Source organism: Hemiscyllium ocellatum, chromosome 4 (genome assembly GCF_020745735.1).
Source record: "Hemiscyllium ocellatum isolate sHemOce1 chromosome 4, sHemOce1.pat.X.cur, whole genome shotgun sequence".
In the NCBI taxonomy this organism is placed as follows: Eukaryota; Metazoa; Chordata; class Chondrichthyes; order Orectolobiformes; family Hemiscylliidae; genus Hemiscyllium; species Hemiscyllium ocellatum.
The window spans coordinates 41,055,229-41,073,440 of NC_083404.1; positions in this window are offsets into that span (position 1 = coordinate 41,055,229).

Here is an 18,212-nt window from a genome sequence, read left to right on the forward strand (position 1 = left end):
CTCCCCCCCACAGGCTAATCCCACCATCGCAGAAATCCCTTTGTTACACTTGCCAATGAGGCAGTACAATGTTACTGAAATAAGGAGACCAAAATTGTAGCCAATACTCCTGGTGTATTCGCACCAAGGCCCTGTACAATTGTTAACAAGACTTCTTTATTACTGCACTCAAATCCTCTTACAATAAAGACCAACTCATCAAGATACAAGGTTTGAGATTTATGTAAATTTTAAACATAATTTATCTTGTGGTTTGGATTTTGAACTTGAGACAGGAGCATTGGTCTGTGTATGAGTACCAACTTGACAGTAAATCTAGAGCCTTTTTTTAAAAACAAAGAGTCATAGAGATGTACAGCACAGAAACAGACCCTTCAGTCCAACCTGTCCATGCCGACCAAATAACTCAACCCAATCTAGTCCCACCTGCCAGCACCTGGCTCATATCCCTCCAAACCCTTCCTATTCATATACCCATCCAAATGCCTTTTAAATGTTGCAATCATACCACCTCGACCACTTCCTCTGGCAGCTCATCCCATACACGTACCACCCTCTGCGTGAAAAAGTTGCCCCTTAGGTCCCTTTTATATCTTTCCCCTCTCACCCTAAAACTATGCTCTCTAGTTTTGGACTCCCCGACCCCAGGGAAAAGACTTCGCCTATTTACCCTATCCATGCCGCTCAATTTTGTAAACTTCAATAAGGTCACCCCTCAGCCTTCGACGTTCCAGGGAAAACAGCCCCAGCCTGTTCAACCTCTTCCCATAGCTCAATTCCTCCAACCCTGGCAAAACCTTGGTAAATCTTCTCTGAACCCTTTCAAGTTTCACAACATCTTTCCGATAGGAAGGAGACCAGAATTGCATGCAATATTCCAACAGTGGCCTAACCAATGTCCTTTACAGTCGCAACATGAAACAATCCTGGGATGATAATTAGTTTAAAGTCTGGTTGAAGATTTGTAGCTCGGGTGTCCGTTGTTGTGGTTCTGTTCGCCGAGCTGGAAGTTTTTGCTGCAAACGTTTCGTTCCCTGGCTAGGGAACATCATCAGTGCTATTGGAGCCTCCTGTGAAGCGCTGCTTTGATGTTTCTTCCGGTATTTATAGTGGTTTGTTCTTGCCGCTTCCGGGTGTCAGTTTCAGCTGTAGTAGTTTGTATGTGGGGTCCAGGTCCATGTGTCTGTTGATGGATGTTCTTGCCGCTTCCGGGTGTCAGTTTCAGCTGTAGTGGTTTGTATATGGGGTCCAGGTCCATGTGTCTGTTAATGGAGTTTGTGGATGAATGCCATGCCTCTAGGAATTCCCTGGCTGTTCTCTGTCTGGCTTGTCCTATGATGGTAGTGTTTTCCCAGTCAAATTCATGTTCCTGGTCCAACTTTATCACCAGATGCCTAAGAGATAGACCACGGAACGAGGACATGCCACAACCAAAAGGACTAGCCACACTACCATACGTCAGGAGCGTCTCAGAACTGACAGCCAGACTACTGCGACTCATAACAGCACACAAGCCAACTTCCACACTCAGACAACAACTCACTAGAACAAAGGACCCAATAGCCAGCACGAGCCAAACTAACGTAGTTTACAAAATACCATGCAAGGACTGCACAAAACACTATATAGGACAAACAGGAAGACAGCTAACAATCCGCATCCATGAACATCAGCTAGCCACAAAACGACACGACCAGCTATCCCTAGTAGCCATACACTCAGACAACCAGGAACATGAATTTGACTGGGAAAACACTACCATCATAGGACAAGCCAGACAGAGAACAGCCAGGGAATTCCTAGAGGCATGGCATTCATCCACAAACTCCATTAACAGACACATGGACCTGGACCCCATATACAAACCACTACAGCTGAAACTGACACCCGGAAGCGGCAAGAACAAACCACTATAAATACCGGAAGAAACATCAAAGCAGCGCTTCACAGGAGGCTCCAATAGCACTGATGTTCCCTAGCCAGGGAACGAAACGTTTGCAGCAAAAACTTCCAGCTCGGCGAACAGAACCACAACAATGATAATTAGTATTCGTCTGAATCATTGAATCCATAAAATCATAGAATCCTTACAATGCAAAAGTAAGCCATTTGGCCATCAAGTCACTCTGACTCTCCAAAGAGCATCCCACCCAGACCCAGTGCCCCCACCCCCCCAATACCTGTAATCCCGCATTGCCAATGGCTAACCCACTTAACCTGCACATCTTTGAACTGAGAAGAAACCATAGCACACAGAGGAAACCCATGCAGACAAGGAGAATGTGCAAAATCCAAACAGACAGTCATCCAAAGGTGGAACTGAACCTGAGTCCCTGGAGTTGTGAGGTATTAGTGCTAACCACTGTGACACCCCTACTTGTGTTCTACAATTGCACAGAGTAAATATTAAAAAATATTAGCTTGCTTTTAGTTTTGAAAATCGATTTTTTTTTGCTTTAAGGGCAAAACCCATAGCTTGAGAAGCTTTTGGTTTCAACTTTTAGACATCCAGGCGGACGTTGGATGTATGAAACCACTTCTCCCAAAGAAAGGTTTAGCACTGCTAGAAATGGGTTACTTCAGAGTGAGAGCTTTTGTTTGCAAGTTCCAGAGCAGTAGGGATAGGGCTATTTGACACTGGGAAAGGTGAAGCTCAACTATGAGACTAGGGAACAAAGACTACCAAATTTGCAAAACAAAACAGGAATTGAAAGCTAAGCCAAACCTACTGCAGTATAGATAGGGTTAACGAGAGCTGTCTTTTTCACAGAATGAGAGGATTTCCAAGACTAGGGGGCACATTTTTAAGCTGAGAGGAGAGATCTAATAAAAAGATAAACAGCAATTTTTTTTTTAAACAGAGGGGGGTCATGTTTAAAACAAACTTCCTGATAAATGATGGATGTGGGCACAGTTATAATGTATAAAAGACATTTAGAGAAGTGCATGAATAGGAAAGGTTTGGAGGGATATGGACCAGGAACAGGTAGGTAGGACCAGCTCAGTTTGGGATTATTCTCGGCATGGGCTAATTGGACCGAAGAGTCTGTTTTTGTGCTGTAATTCCGTGACTCCATGCGAAAGAGGATTCTCTCTCTGATGTTGGAGTATTCTATGTTTCAGATAGGATTGTATTTTTTACTATGAGTTCTACATAAATAAGTTTGGTGTATTCTATTTCATTTGCATTTCAATAACAAATTGTTTTATTGTTAAAACCAAATCTATAACACACTGAAAGACCATATTGTTAAATAAAAACAAAATAAAACAAAATGATTTATTGAGCCAGATTTCAGTCTGAGATTGGACTTCGATGTAGTAGTAACATTGGCTGGGATCATAATATCATTTCCCTGTTTGCTGCAACTGCATGCTAGCTTTCAGGAGGAAACTACTGGGAGATTGGGAAATAAAAAAGGACTTGATTGCATGGGGTGAGAGAGTTTACATGATTAACCTTGCAAGAATATTCCACTCAGAAACAAGGACACAGATCTCTTAGGACATGAGCATTTCCTAATCCTCACCATTTAAAAATAATTTAAAATTTCTACTTTTTTCCTCCCAAAGTGGATAACTTAAACATTTTTTCCCATATCATATTTTGCTTGACCTGTCTAAGTGACTGCAGCCTCTTTATGCTCTGCTCACAATTCATAGTCTCATGTAAATTGGGACATCAGCAAGCTTTGAAATTTGGACCCTCATCCAAATCACTGATACACACTGAATAGCTGGGGTCCCAACTGCTGCCCTTAGGTACCCTACATCATGCCAACACGAAATAACTCATTTATTCTTACTGTTTTCTGTCCATTACCCAATTTTCAACCCATATCAGCATAATTCTACCAATCTCGTGTGCTCCAATTGTATTTATTAACCTATGTTGGACCTTATTGAAAGTTTTCGGAAAATTCAGACGTACACACACGTAACATCCACAGGTTCCTTCTTATCAATTCTGCTAGTTAAGCCCATGAAAAACTCCAAATGGTTTGCCCGATATGACATTCTTTTTATAAACTCATGTCGACACTGCCCACACCTACCATTGTTTTCCAAGTGTCCAATTATCAACATTAGTTTCAAATAAAGGATCCATTTATACAATCAGATGTTAGCATCTATACCACAAGCTGAAAGCACTCTTTATAAGAATGCCCATAAATATTAGCAAAAGTACAGAATACTTGGGCTTTAAAAAAAATTTAAACACCTCTATTTGAGCTACTGCAAAATTCAAGTTAAGCAGCTCTTCTGGTTCTGTTTGATCAGAAAGTAATCTGGAAAAGAAAAGAAAAACATGTAAATTTCAAGAAGAAACTGGATACATAATTAAAGAAGAAACATTAGCGATATTAAAGAGAAAGAGCAATGGGAGGAGTGGTACTAATCAAATTGCTCTTTCAATGGGCCAGCAGAAGTACGCTGAGCAATTTTAATAATCTTTCAAAAGATCCAAATAAAACTCACCTACACTGACACAGCCATCACACACACCACTTTAAAATAGTAGGACAAATTGCTTAGTATCAAATTTTGCATAGGCAAAATTGTAAGCCTAACAAGAGGAAAATGGACAACTTTTTACCTTGGTTTAAGAGTCATGATGAAATCTATTTCTTGGTGAGGCACATGTAGCTGATTCAGCAGATACATCATGTAGTTAAACTGATCCAATTTAAACTTAAATCCCACTTCCGCAAGCTGTAAGAGTTTGCAAATTATTCTGTACATGAAAAGTCTTAAACACAAAACATCTATAAATTTAATGTTTCACACCTACCCCATTATTTTTTAGTTCAAATGCAGAGATTTAATTAGAATTCTATTTACAAATGTATGAGATGCCAGGAATCAATGGATCGCACTTTTTCCCGGAGGTGAAAGGTTGTGAAAGCAATTCCATAACTTTCAAACACAAGAAAACCACAATAATTTTGAAAATACGTAGAAAGCATCCCGTCAAAATTAGAATGATTAATTGCACAATACATCTTAAAATATCAGCTCCAATCTCATCCTACTTAAACTTGTGTAACACAAATCTCAAGCACAAGCTGTTTAAGCAAAAGCAAAATATTACTAATGCTGGAAATCTTAAGAACAGAAAATGCTAGAAATACTCCAATCAGGTCACGTGGGATTAGCAAAGAGAGAAACAATTTTAACTTTCCAGTTCAATACCTGTCATGAGAACTGGAAGATGATTACAAAGTATTACATCTCTAACATTCTGCAGTTCTGATGGACAGTTGTCAATTTGAAATGTTCACTCAGTTTTTCTCTCTCCATATATTCTGCCAGACCTGTATATTTCTACCATTTGTTGGGTTTTTTTTCAGATTTCCAGCCTCCACCATATTTGATTTTTACATCACTAAGAAAATCTTCAAGTGTAATATCAATAGAACACTTAAATTATGAACATGTTTAATGCCCCAGGGTTAGGTAGCTCAGGTGTGAGGATAGGAAGCAAAAGTCAGAGACAATCTTGTTATGAAGTAAGACCATAAGATCATTTAGTCAAAGGAGTATCTTCTACTGCTTGTGGAAGCAGCATGTATTGTTAAGATAGCCCTGAAAACTAGAAAAATAAAACTAACTAAATACCTCTTTTACATCCCAGTCCATTTTATGAATAATTTAAGGCTCTATATTTATAAATCTACGAGTAATGCACATACATATTAATACAAGATGTCTCCAACTTCTCCTCCCACAATTCAGTCAATCTGGAATATGCTAGCAACTATATGTTTGATCTCTTTTCTACAAAAGATAAAGAGTGGAATTAGTTATAGTCACAAACAGTGGTGTGGCTGATGATAGAGAGACTGAAAGAGACAGACAAGTGAGGAAGACAAAGAGCAGAGAACTAAAATTAGTAGGGAGGGATAGAAATATGGTTATGAGATCAGACAGACAGACAGACACACACACACACACACACACACACACACACACACACGTACCCTATTAGAGAAAACATGAAATTAACAAGTTCAATGAATATTTTAATAGTTGTCAATTAATGTAGTTAATCCTGTAATATATTCACAAAGATACCACACTGCACTTCTATCACATGTATAAACAACCAACAGTTGCTCCTACCTTACAGGTTATCTCTATAAGATTGGGGACCAGGGGCCTTGAGTCTGTGGATGCCACAAGATCAAATACATTGAGTAAAATGCCCCCATCTGGCTAGAAGAGAAAACATTTTCCATATGTTGAACAGAATCTGTTAACAATCAATATGGTTATAAAGAAGGGACAAGGATCAGTTCTGTTGTAAATGGAAAATCAGATTATCACATACAAAAATATGAATCAAGAGTAAATCACTCAGCCCATTGAAAGTACTCCACCATTTGAGAAGATCACTGCTAATTTGACTGTAATCACAAATCCACATTCCCGCTTACTGCTGATAACCTTTCAACCCTTGTTTAACAAGATTCTATGTAGATACCTCTGCCTTAAAAGTATTCAAATACTCTGTCCCTGAAAGAAGGTGGAAGCAGAGTTTCAAAGGCTCACAACCATCAGAGAAAACGTTGCGTGTAAACTCGGAGTTAAATGGATGATTCATGATTTTTAAACAGGAGCCATTAATTCAAAGATCCCCCTTATTCAAACTGGATCCAGATCCCTAACACTGAGACAGTGCTAACCACCATGCCACTGTACTGTCCAGCTACCAGTTTAAAACAATAGAAAGCAAATATTCAGGGACTGCTCATTGACACTGTTAGATTTTCAATTCTGTTTGATTTTATCTATTGCCAAGAGATAGGATAATCTAACTTGAAGTGAATAAGTTATCAATAAAACAATTACTTACCAATACCTTCATGATTACTGCCATATTGAGCATTTCAAATACTTCTTGCAACATACGCAAATTCAACAATGTGAAAAGTAGTCTGTTCATCAGTTGGGAACCACAGTAAATGCCAGGCGGAAAACTTCTGTAGTAACCTTTAAATATTCTCACTGAGCAGAAAAAGTATACGCATCACATTACTATCACACCATCAATAGAGTTGAGAATAATTTAATGGTCTTCAGGAATTTTTTCATGCTTACAGATATCAATTGAGGATAGTATATCAAATAATATAAGACAAAATATCTCACTTCATCCAAGTGATGAATCACTGGGGGCCACTGATCACCAAACAACACGCCCTTAGCTTCCTGAAATGAAACTGGCTCAACTGGAAAACCCAAGATAGATTGATCAGGGCTGAGACTTGAACCCTGACAAGCCTGATCAAGGGAAATTGCTTTGGTGCTGAAATCATGTTCTTCTCACCCAAACTTAAGTGACTGGAAACACTCAATGTCATATTTCATAACAGTTCAAAATCTCAGCTGACTGATTCACTTCCCAAAAATATTATTTCTGTATCCATTCTGTTTATATGCCTCTCTCTTGCAGATTCAGTCCAGATTGTCAAAGTGCATTCATTTCAAATTTCACTCATTTAATCTTTTCCACAGAATCTCACCATTGACATTTTAGTCAAATATCACAGTCAAAACATTCCCTCACTCTGACATCAATTTATTTCTCATCATGTGATTTACCCAAATTTACTCAGGTCTTACTTTTCCTATCAGCAAAAAGATTATCCAAAATTCTGATTTCATAGTAATGCTAACACCTCTTGTTGACCATTCCTAGTCTGTCGAAATCACAACACACTTTCACAAAAGATGTCAGATGCAGCCAAATGGTGGCCTAAATACTACATAAAACTAAAAGATGACACTTAATCCATAAGGACTGCACAAATTGATAAATATATTATCTTAGAAGCATAAAACAGACATTAGATAACATGGTAGGAGCAAGTTACTGCAGACACTGGAATCCATACTGAAAATAAAAAATGCTGGAGATCACAGCAGGTCAGAGCAAGCTATCATTTTGAGCTCTGAAGAGTCATCTTGACTCAAACCATTAGCTTGCTGTCTGAACTACTGTGATCTCCAGCATTTGCTGTTTCACGAGGCAACAGGGCCTTGGTTTTCGATATTGGATTACCTAGCATTTCAAAGGACAGTATGAGCAAGGCTTTGCAGTTCAGTAGGGAGTAAGACTACCTCCATCTCTGGAGGTTACCTATTTTAAATGTGATTCAAGATTTTTGGAAGAGAATAATCTTAGAAATTTTACTGACTGATTGATGGAGAACACTAATTCAATATAAAATTTCCCAATTGGAATGCAATTACTGATTTTTATTATTTATTAAGCCTGTGTGCATAGTTGAAGGTCAGCATTTATTACCAATGCCCAATTACCCTCAAGACAACAGAGAAACTTGCTAGGAGATTTTACAGGGCGGATAAAATTTCAATCACACCATTGAAGGTATGGTGTCAGAGGCCAGTCTGGGTGACAATAAGTCAATTTTCTTTCTTAAAAAGGACATGCGTCAACCAGATAGATTTTTGTCACAAATCAAGTAGTTTCATGGTCATTATTACTGTTACTGGTCTTTCATGCCAGTGATTTATTTAATGATCCAAATCCCCCAGCTAGTGCAATAACATTCATACAATGTTATACTGACCAAATTAACTACACTATTGAAAGAATGTTAAAAGCATGTGAGGAATAAAAGGCTTACATAAAATGGCACCGAGCAAGCTTATTCATACCTGCACGCAACAAGAGATTCATTTTACCAGAATCCAAAAACTTCTGAACAATCTCCATACAGAACTGAATCAGGAAATGAATACAGAAAAGTTTCAATGAAGCATCCCAAAATTATAAGCAACATGAAAAAAATGCAGGACAACAGCTGTCCATTTACACAGTTCAGATGCAACAATTAATTAGATATTAATGGGTAAAAGATTTGTCACATTTTGTTTCAATTCTTGTCTTGTCAATGATTCATATTAGTGAACAAATTCAACACAAACATTAAAATTGCTAGGTAAGTAAATTAGTTTAAAAAAAGCAGAATGCTATAAGAAATAACAGATCAATAAAAATAGTGTAGCTCAGAAGGCATATTGAAAATCAATAGTATTAATAAATAATGCATTTACTTTTTCATCTCCTTTCTTAATTTCATGTCCAAACCTGCAGCCATTTTTCCTGCATCCTTTAACTGTGGTGAAATAAAATCGGCAGTAACCAGATGGTAGTGCAGTCAACTCCAGTGGATAATTACACTAAAAGTAATGACAAAACAATTTAATGTCTAAATTATCTGCAGCGTTTCAAATTGTTCATCAAACTGGGGTTTGTAAACAAATGGGGGGAGGGGAGCATGTGTGTATTCACACATTGTTACTTTCAGGTGGTTGACAAAGTCATATGAAAGTGCAAGGCAAGAGACAGTACCCAAATTACTACCTCCACCCATCAATGTGTGCATGTTACAGTGGGATGGCTGTCTCACCAAGAAAAAGGGGCCAGGACAGGTGGAAGAGAGCTTTTACATGCAGCACTTGTGCATTGCAAGTACTGCATACCATTATAATTTTGATGGATAGGAGGGATGGATTGAGTATCCGTGCACAATAATTCATTTAGATTAGATTTCCTACAGTGTGGGAACAGGCCATTTGGCCCAACAAGTCCACGCCGACCCTCCAAAGTGTAAACCACTCAGACACATTTCCCTCTGATTAATACATAGTACTCTACATAGATCACTACGATTGGCACCAAACACAAGACCATAAGACATAAGAGTGGAAGGCCGTTCGGCCCATCGCATCCACTCCGCCATTCAATCATGGCTGATGGGCATTTTAATGTCACTTACCCACACTCTCCCCATAGCCCTTAATTCCTTGCGAGATCAAGAATTGATCAATCTCTGCCATGAAGACATTTAACTTCCCGGCCTCCACCGTGCTCAGTAGCAGTGAATTCCACAAGCCCACCACTATCTGGCTGAAGACCTGTCTCATTTCTGTTCTAAATTGACCCTCTCTAATTCTAAGGCTGTGCCCATGGGTCCTAGTTTCTCCGCCTAACGGAAACAAATTCCCAGCGTCCACCCTTTCTGAGCCACGCATTATCTTTAAGTTTCTATTAGATCACCTCTCAACTGTGGGCAATTTAGCATGGCCAATTCACCTGACCTACACATCTTTGGACTTTGGGAGGAAACCCACGCAGACAAAGGGTAAATGTGCAAACTCCACACAGACAGTCACCTGAGGCTAGAATTGAACCCAAGTCCCTGATGCTGTGAGGCAGCAGTGCTAACCACTGAGCCATCATGCCACCCTCTTAAAACAGTTCTTTCATTCAAAAATGTTTACTAACCCATTACATTAAGGAAAGTAACATGCATGCTCAAATTGTCTAACTGTTTTTAAATGTGAAAAAATGCTGCAAGCCTGTACCTTCAAAATATCAAAAACAAAGGTATCAATGGAGTATTCATTGTTCTCTTCGTTAAAAATATTAAATTGTTTAAAATTGAGAGAAATTCAAATATTTACTGTGTCTGCAAACATGGATGGATTTCTCATCTTGAGTTCAGATTCCTCCACAGCCTCACCCCTCCCTATCTCTAACTTCCTCCAGACCTGGACTCTTGGATATCAATTTTATTGGCCAATTATTTGTAAGCCTGCAACCGCTGAGAAACCAAACTCCAGAATTCCCAACTTAAATCTCTCCATGTTGTTACCTCTCCCTTCTCCAAGATGTTCTTTAAAGTTAACATTGATCTTTGATCAAGGGTTTGGTCACTGTCCTATTGTCTCGTGGCTGTGTTAGAATTTGTTAAAATGATAACGGTTAGGATTCTGATAATGCTTCTTCAACTAGGGATGTTTTACTGCATTAAATGCATCATAGAAATATAAATTATTGCTGCTTCAAGGAACAGTTAATGAACAATGAAATCCAAATTCCTTTACCACAATAGGGCTTCTTTTCAATTCACAAAACCTATAGTTTAAAAGCAAATTATTCCAAGTACTTTGGAAAGACATATGTTTAGTCACTGTATCACAAATGCAGAAGCTCTAGAAAATTGCACAAGTCCTAAGCAATGCACACTTTGATGCTGGGTTGGATGACATAAACAATTAAACAGACAAAATGCAGGAAGAGCAAGGTAAGTTAGCTCAACTAGAAAAATAACAGTGCTTGCTTCATCCTTTCGACACATTTCACCAGTTTGAATCTGAATCCTGACAGATGTTTACAGTGAATTAGTCATCAAGGTTAATTTGATTAGATTAGATTAGACTTACAGTGTGGAAACAGGCCCTTCGGCCCAACAAGTCCACACCGACCCACCGAAGCGCAACCCTCCCATACCCCTACATTTACCCCTACCTAACACTACAGGCAATTTAGCATGGCCAATTCACCTGACCCGCACATCTTTGGACTGTGGGAGGAAACCCACGCAGACAAAGGGTAAATGTGCAAACTCCACACAGTCAGTCGCCTGAGTCAGGAATTGAACCCGGGTCTCTGGCGCTGTGAGGCAGCAGTGCTAACCACTGTGCCACCGTGCCGCCCACTAAAATCTTGCACTACAAGTCAGTTATCTCAGTCACAACCTGTCAAAGCCAAGGAATGTATGCATCTCTTCCAATCTTCTCACACACTTAATGACAGAGGTCTCTCTAAAAGCTTCCTGGATCACAAACCATCTCAGTGCTTATGTCGTGGAAGATAACAGAAAGTTACAGCTCTCTACAGCAACAAGAACAAAACCATGAGCACAGTTTCGCAAACCTTGAGGGGAGTGAAAGATACAAAGCAACATAATTTTTACAGCAGGATCTTTACAACTTATACGGGCAAAGTGTACTATTCAAGTAGGATAAAGCAAACTTTTGGTTTTACAAAAAGGAATAAATCAATCTATAAGCAAGGTTTGTTATTCCAGTGTGATGCATACTTAAAGGGATCCCTGGACAAATAATTCATGGAATATAAATTTAAAGAGCCATTTCAGTATAGACATGGTAAATTCAGTGGAACAACAGGCCACAAAGGTACGCATGAACTGCAGACTTACAGGCCTAGTCCTTGTCCAGTGTTCCAAGTTATTCGGAAGTACAGGAAGAGGGGTACGTGCTGATGTTGGTGGTTGTAAATGCTCTTGAGGAAATCTTAAACCTAAGGGAAAAAGGTCCTTTTCACTTTCAGTTAATAAGTCTTTTATCCTCTATCCTCCTGAAGACATTGATTTACATAGATCGCTACGATTAGCATCAGCACTCTGCTATTTAACTCCAATGAACCATTTTCAAAAATACCAATAAGTAAACTCAGTGGCTGATGAGAAAGGAGATTGAGAAGAAGAGGTTCTGAGTTTAATCACCGGACTGAGCTGAATTAGTTGGCGAGATTGCGATGGATTATTTAGCCAGACTCAGGATGTTGAGGCAGCTGGGTAGGAAAGGAAGATAGAGGAGCAGCTTGGTAGCTTACCAAGAAGTCCCTTCTGAACACTTTTGATCGGCCATTGTTTAAATAAATGGGTACCTGGACTTTGGGCAAGAGTAGGATGAGAATCACTTTTGTTAAGCCTCAGTCATACCAACTGCTGCCAATTCTTGGCTAAGCTCATGCATGAATGACGACTTGCACTGAGTAACTAACAATCACTGCCCCATACCTTCTGGAAAGTATCAGGAGAAAACCAGACAGGAGTTTAAAGCTTTTTCTCTTTTCAAATATAAACTCACAATTTAGTACAATCCATTAAATTTAAATGTGCCTTTTAAAGCACAGCAAGTCTACTTTATTAGAATAATTCTTCTCTATATATGTAAACGCTAACGTTTTCATCTTAAATAATTTGTAGAAAAGCAAAATATGGCACAAATGGGAATCAGAGAAAAAGAGAAAGCACTGGAAATACTCTGCAGGTGTGACACTGTATGTGAAAAGAAATAAAAACAGAGTTATCACTCATGCAATGCTTCAGGTCAACTTTGACAATTTTAGTTCCTTCTTCATAGATGATGCTTGACCTGGTGAGTATTTCCAGCATTCTGTTTATAGTTTAACACCTCATCTTCCCTAAACTAATGAGCCTTTATTTGTAGGAATCCAGATCACTTCAGAAAGGACTGTCAAGGACTTTGTTAAGCATAGATTCTCCAATCGTTAAAGGCATAGCATTTCCAATCATACATTTTACTACAAAAACATCAAGTCAACTCTAAATTGATGGCATACACAATCACAAACCCGCAGCATACCATTTGTCAATGCTGATTTATGGAATGGAGTTTCAGAACAAGGTTGTTCCAGAGAAAACTGATTTTCCAATAAATGTCTATCTGAACAATGCTGTTGAAAGCTGCAGATACTGCAAAAGAAATGTGCACTAAGTTACTCACATCAATATTTTAAACTAAGTTAACCTTTTTTATAGAGACATTGCAAGTTAGAAGGCTATTACATTATTACATTTTGGACATTTATTTCAGGTATTATCCTTGCACTGAGTCTCAAAGACCACTTTCACAAGGAAGCCATTGCATTCTCTAGAAACTGCAGCAGTTAATTTGTGTACCGCAAGGCCCCAAAAACTGAAATGACGACTTATTTTACTGATGTCTGCTGAGGGAATAAAGTTGAACAGAAACATCATTGTTTAAAAGAATGGCATGTGTTCTTGCTGAGCGACCTTGAAATAGATTCTGAAGAAGAGTCACCGGATTCTAAACGTTATGTCTGTTTCTCGTTCCACAGCTGAGTTTCTCCAGCAATTTCTTATTTGTTTATTTTAATATTTTATCCAAAAAAATAGCACATTTAAACAGTGTAGCACTCCCTCTACACTGCACTGGAATGCCAGGCTAGGTTAAGTACTCAGGTTTCAGAATTACAGTGTAAAGCCTCAACTTTTTGGTTCTGTAGTGCTACCCATAGCCAGGAATGACAGCCCAAGAACATTTAACAATGGCAATTAAAAAAAATTTGGAATGGCTGGTATGCAAGGACAAAATATGTCGAATTTAATACAAATGGAGGGACATCAAACACAAAGATGGTTCAATGGCTCCATCAACGCTGTTGAAAGATAACAATCATTCACACTTGATGCCTAAGTCAGCTCTTCAAAAGAGTGATCCATTGAATCCTATTCCCCTGCTCTGTCATCCTAGTTATTTTCAAATTTTAAATCCTTTTGAATGTGAAACTACAGAATCTGCTATCACCACCCTTTCACATAGAACATTTCAGATTATTACCTTTGTTTAAATAAATTTTTAAAAAAGACCAATATGTATAACAGATTATGTGGGCTGCTCAAATCTCAGAAAGGGACAGAATTTGCAAGAGAACTGGCACAGCACTAACCTGCCTGAAATGTGCCCATTTTGGTCATGAGATTCTAAATGAGATATCGAGGCAGTAGAAGGAAATGCAATTAATGAATGGGAGAAGGGAGAGAAGCTAGCAATGTTTATTCTAGAGAGAAAATAGTCTATGCATCACACTAAGACGTTCAAAAAAACAAGAAGCTGCAAATAAAGTAAATATCAATGTATTTAACAGTCAGATTCCACAAGAGGGCAAAATGTTAAAATTAGCATGAGGGTGGCATTTTAGATATAATTACTTCATGAAAACGGTGATGAATGGATAACCAGCAGAGTATGGAACATTCAGATTACAAAATCCAAAGCAACACTTTACAATAGAGGGGAATGAAAGCAACATGGTATTTCTGCAATTTTGTATTGGTGTGAAATTTTGCAACATTCTTCTCTGGCACTGTTTATTTCTATGGTGCTTTAAAAAAGGTTTCTTGCAGTTTTAGAGAATGAAGCATGTGGTGGGGAATTGCAACAAGTGCAAAAATAATCATTCTATCCACTAACCTTATTTCAGTCCCTCTGTCATCCTGTTGTTCATCAATCGCAGAAACTAATCCAGTATTTGAAGCATCCTGAAAATAAAAGACACCCTGCAGCTTTTATTCAGATACATCATTGTAGTATACAATCCATAGAAAGAAACATACTACCAATGAATTGTGACTGGTACAGTATTGTATTGTTTCATGAAGGTGAAGCTGCCAGAATGTTTGTGGCCTGCTCCTATAATACCAGCTCTATCTTTGCAATCAAAATAACCACAACATGTTACAGACCTCACAACAGCAGCATTTACTGAGGTCATGGTGTTGGCACTCAACGGGCAGGTTAGTGAAATGTATGATCAAATCTAAACACAGCCTGGACTTTTTCTCCTCCATAGATTTGCAGAAGCTCTGCTTGTACATGTTAAGGGGAGGTTAGTGGATTCGGAATGCACTCCAGGGTTCTGTTTTGAACTATAATGTCAGCCTCAGGCTCACTAGACCAAGCGAGAGGACATGAAAGAAAGTGAACAGCTCAGTGCATTAGTGAGTTCAGGATTTACACTGCCCTCTTCAAACACTGCTGCAGTAAGCAGCAGCAAGTGGAGGGATAAAAGGTAAAGAACACTGAAAGGAAGTAATGGATTTGAACGAGACCTAATAATGCAGATGGCATGAAACAAAACTAGCATAAAAGAAATCATTTAAGCATAGATTAAACTATCATTCTACCTGGTACGAACTATATCCAGAATCAGTAACCTCTCTCTCTTTCATCAATGCCGTATCCTCAACAAAATAATTCTCTTCATTCACAGATGTTTTCCTTTGAGTATTGAATCCTAAATTGCAAAGAAATAATCCATTACTAAAATTAATAGTAAATTTGAGGAACTACTTGGGATTAGGGGCAATGGGCAAATTACTGCCATCTTTTGCTACAAAACCTTTGATTCACTGCAGTAACATGTACCCTATTATTACATGAAATGACTATTCCTGCTACACAGCAACTTTCTGACAAACAGTTACACAGTTGAATTTGGACTCTTTCATCCAAGCATTAAACATTATTTGTTTATACAGTCCATTCACTGCAGTCATAAATCATTACAAACCAAAAACACTGCTCCTGCGGCTGGACAGCTGAGAGTCAGAAGGCTTCATCTCAGGGTAGAAGGTCAGACATGTAGAGCTGAGATGAGGAGCAATTTCTTCAGAGAACTGTGAATCTTTGGAGTTCACGACCCCAAAAGTTTCCCAGTGACTGGATCTGAAATATTAACCCTGCTTTCTTTCCAAAGACGCTGCCAGACCTACTCTGACTTCACATCAATTTCTGATTTTGTTTCAGATTTCCAGCATCCTGCAGTTCTTTTAGTAGTTTTTTGAATTTCACAGAATCACAGGAGGTGGCCATTAGGCCCATTGTGCCTGCACAAGCTCTTTAAATGACCATCATTACTTTTTAACCAATCTTCTGCTTTTCCCCGACATCCGTGTAAACTACTTTTATCCAAATAATCATTCAACGGCCACAAAAGTCCTCAATTGAACCACACATGCGGGCAGTGCATTTCATAACTTGACTACTTGGAGAGTGAAAAAGCTTTTCCCTCACTTCATCCTTGCTTCTTTTGCAGACCACTCAAAGTGAATTGAAAGAAATTGAGGAATTCAGGGGTCAAACAAGAAAGGAGAGTAGAGGTCAAGGATCAACCATGATCTCATAGAATGGTGGAGCAAGGTTAAGGAACAGATGAAACAGCTACATTAGATTTGTACTGCACAGAAGGAAGCCGTTTGGCCAGAGTACAAATTGAGAGTAAATCAGTACAGATGTCAATTGAAACCATCTGCTGAAAGATGGATCAATTCAAAAAGGCTTCCAACTGACAAAAAGTGGTGTTGAGAAAAACTTAGCTCTTAAAAAACTTACCATCATGTTGCAGAGGAGTTGAGTCTGGCAGTTTTCCAGAGGAATCATCCTCAGACACATGGAGAGAGGTACTGAGAGTAGAAACAAGGCAAGAATGTTTTCATAAAAAAGTTTCTAAACATTGTTGTAAGTCTCTATTTGAGCAACAGGAAGAGAAGCATACAAAGTAAAGAGAGAGCTGTAAAGTGGTATGTATTTCCAAGGAAGACTGCAAGATGCCATCACAAATGTAAACTGATCACCGAAATACAAGACGACATTTTTGTGTGAGGATCGCAGATTAAGTTTAAATTTCTCACGTTTTATTATTTCAAGTGTTGCTGTTCATGATCTGGATCATTCTACTCGAAAATATGCTGGAATAAGATTCCCCAAATATTTTCAAAAAGGGAGTTGCACAAGTTATCAAAATTGGAGCAGTTATAGATCAAAACAAGGGGTAGGAATATCAAGTAGTAATTGGTTCCAAACTTACAAGAAATATGATAGTTGTTAGTGAAATTGAATTTTAATTTTGTTCATGATACATAAGCATCACTGCCAGAATTTATTGCCCATTCTTAACTGCTGTGTAAGTCATTAGAGGAGCCAACTACATTGTTGTGGGTCTGGAATCGCATGTAGACCACATCAGGTCAGGGAAGATTTTCTTTCATTAAAAAAAAGGACATTAATGAATCAGATAGGTTTTTTTATGGAAGAAATTATTTAATGAAGTTATTACTGATATCAGCTTTGAATTCCATTTTTTAAAAATTGAATGTAAACTCCACCAGCTACCATGATGTCCAGATCATTAGCCTGACTTCTCGATTACTAGTCCAGTGACACTACTATTACTCTACCATTGCCCCATTTTTCTCAGAAGTGAATTTAAACGATGTAAGAAATTTTCATTGCTCTATCACACATCTAATTTGAACATAACTTGAAAATATTCTGTAAATTTCCTTCTTTTAGAAAAAAAGCACATAAATAAATGATTAAAAAAAAAAATGAAAAGCATACACCCACCTGGAAATCTTTTCATTTGACTCTTTCTGCTGGTTGTTGTTCAGTTGAGTTCCAAGGTAACTATCTCCAGAGTTTACCTCCACATTCTTACATGCAATTTCTCCCAAAGCCACGACTGATTCAGCATTCTGCACCACACCAGTATTACCAGGACTACCAAATAACTCTGGGTCATCTTGAATCACATCAAGCACTAGCGCATCCTCTTCATAAGCTCTAATGACATCAGGTACTCGCTTTACACTGTAGTGGTTTTCAGAGCTCTTATACAGTATTTCTTTGACTTCACTGTCTGTAACTATTTGTGTTGCAATAAATGGTTCCTTTAGGGATGGAATCCTGAGCTGGTTTTCCAATAAAGTAGTATTTTCAGCATTCTGCCACAAACAATTTGAAGGTTTTTCAAGGTTGCAGTT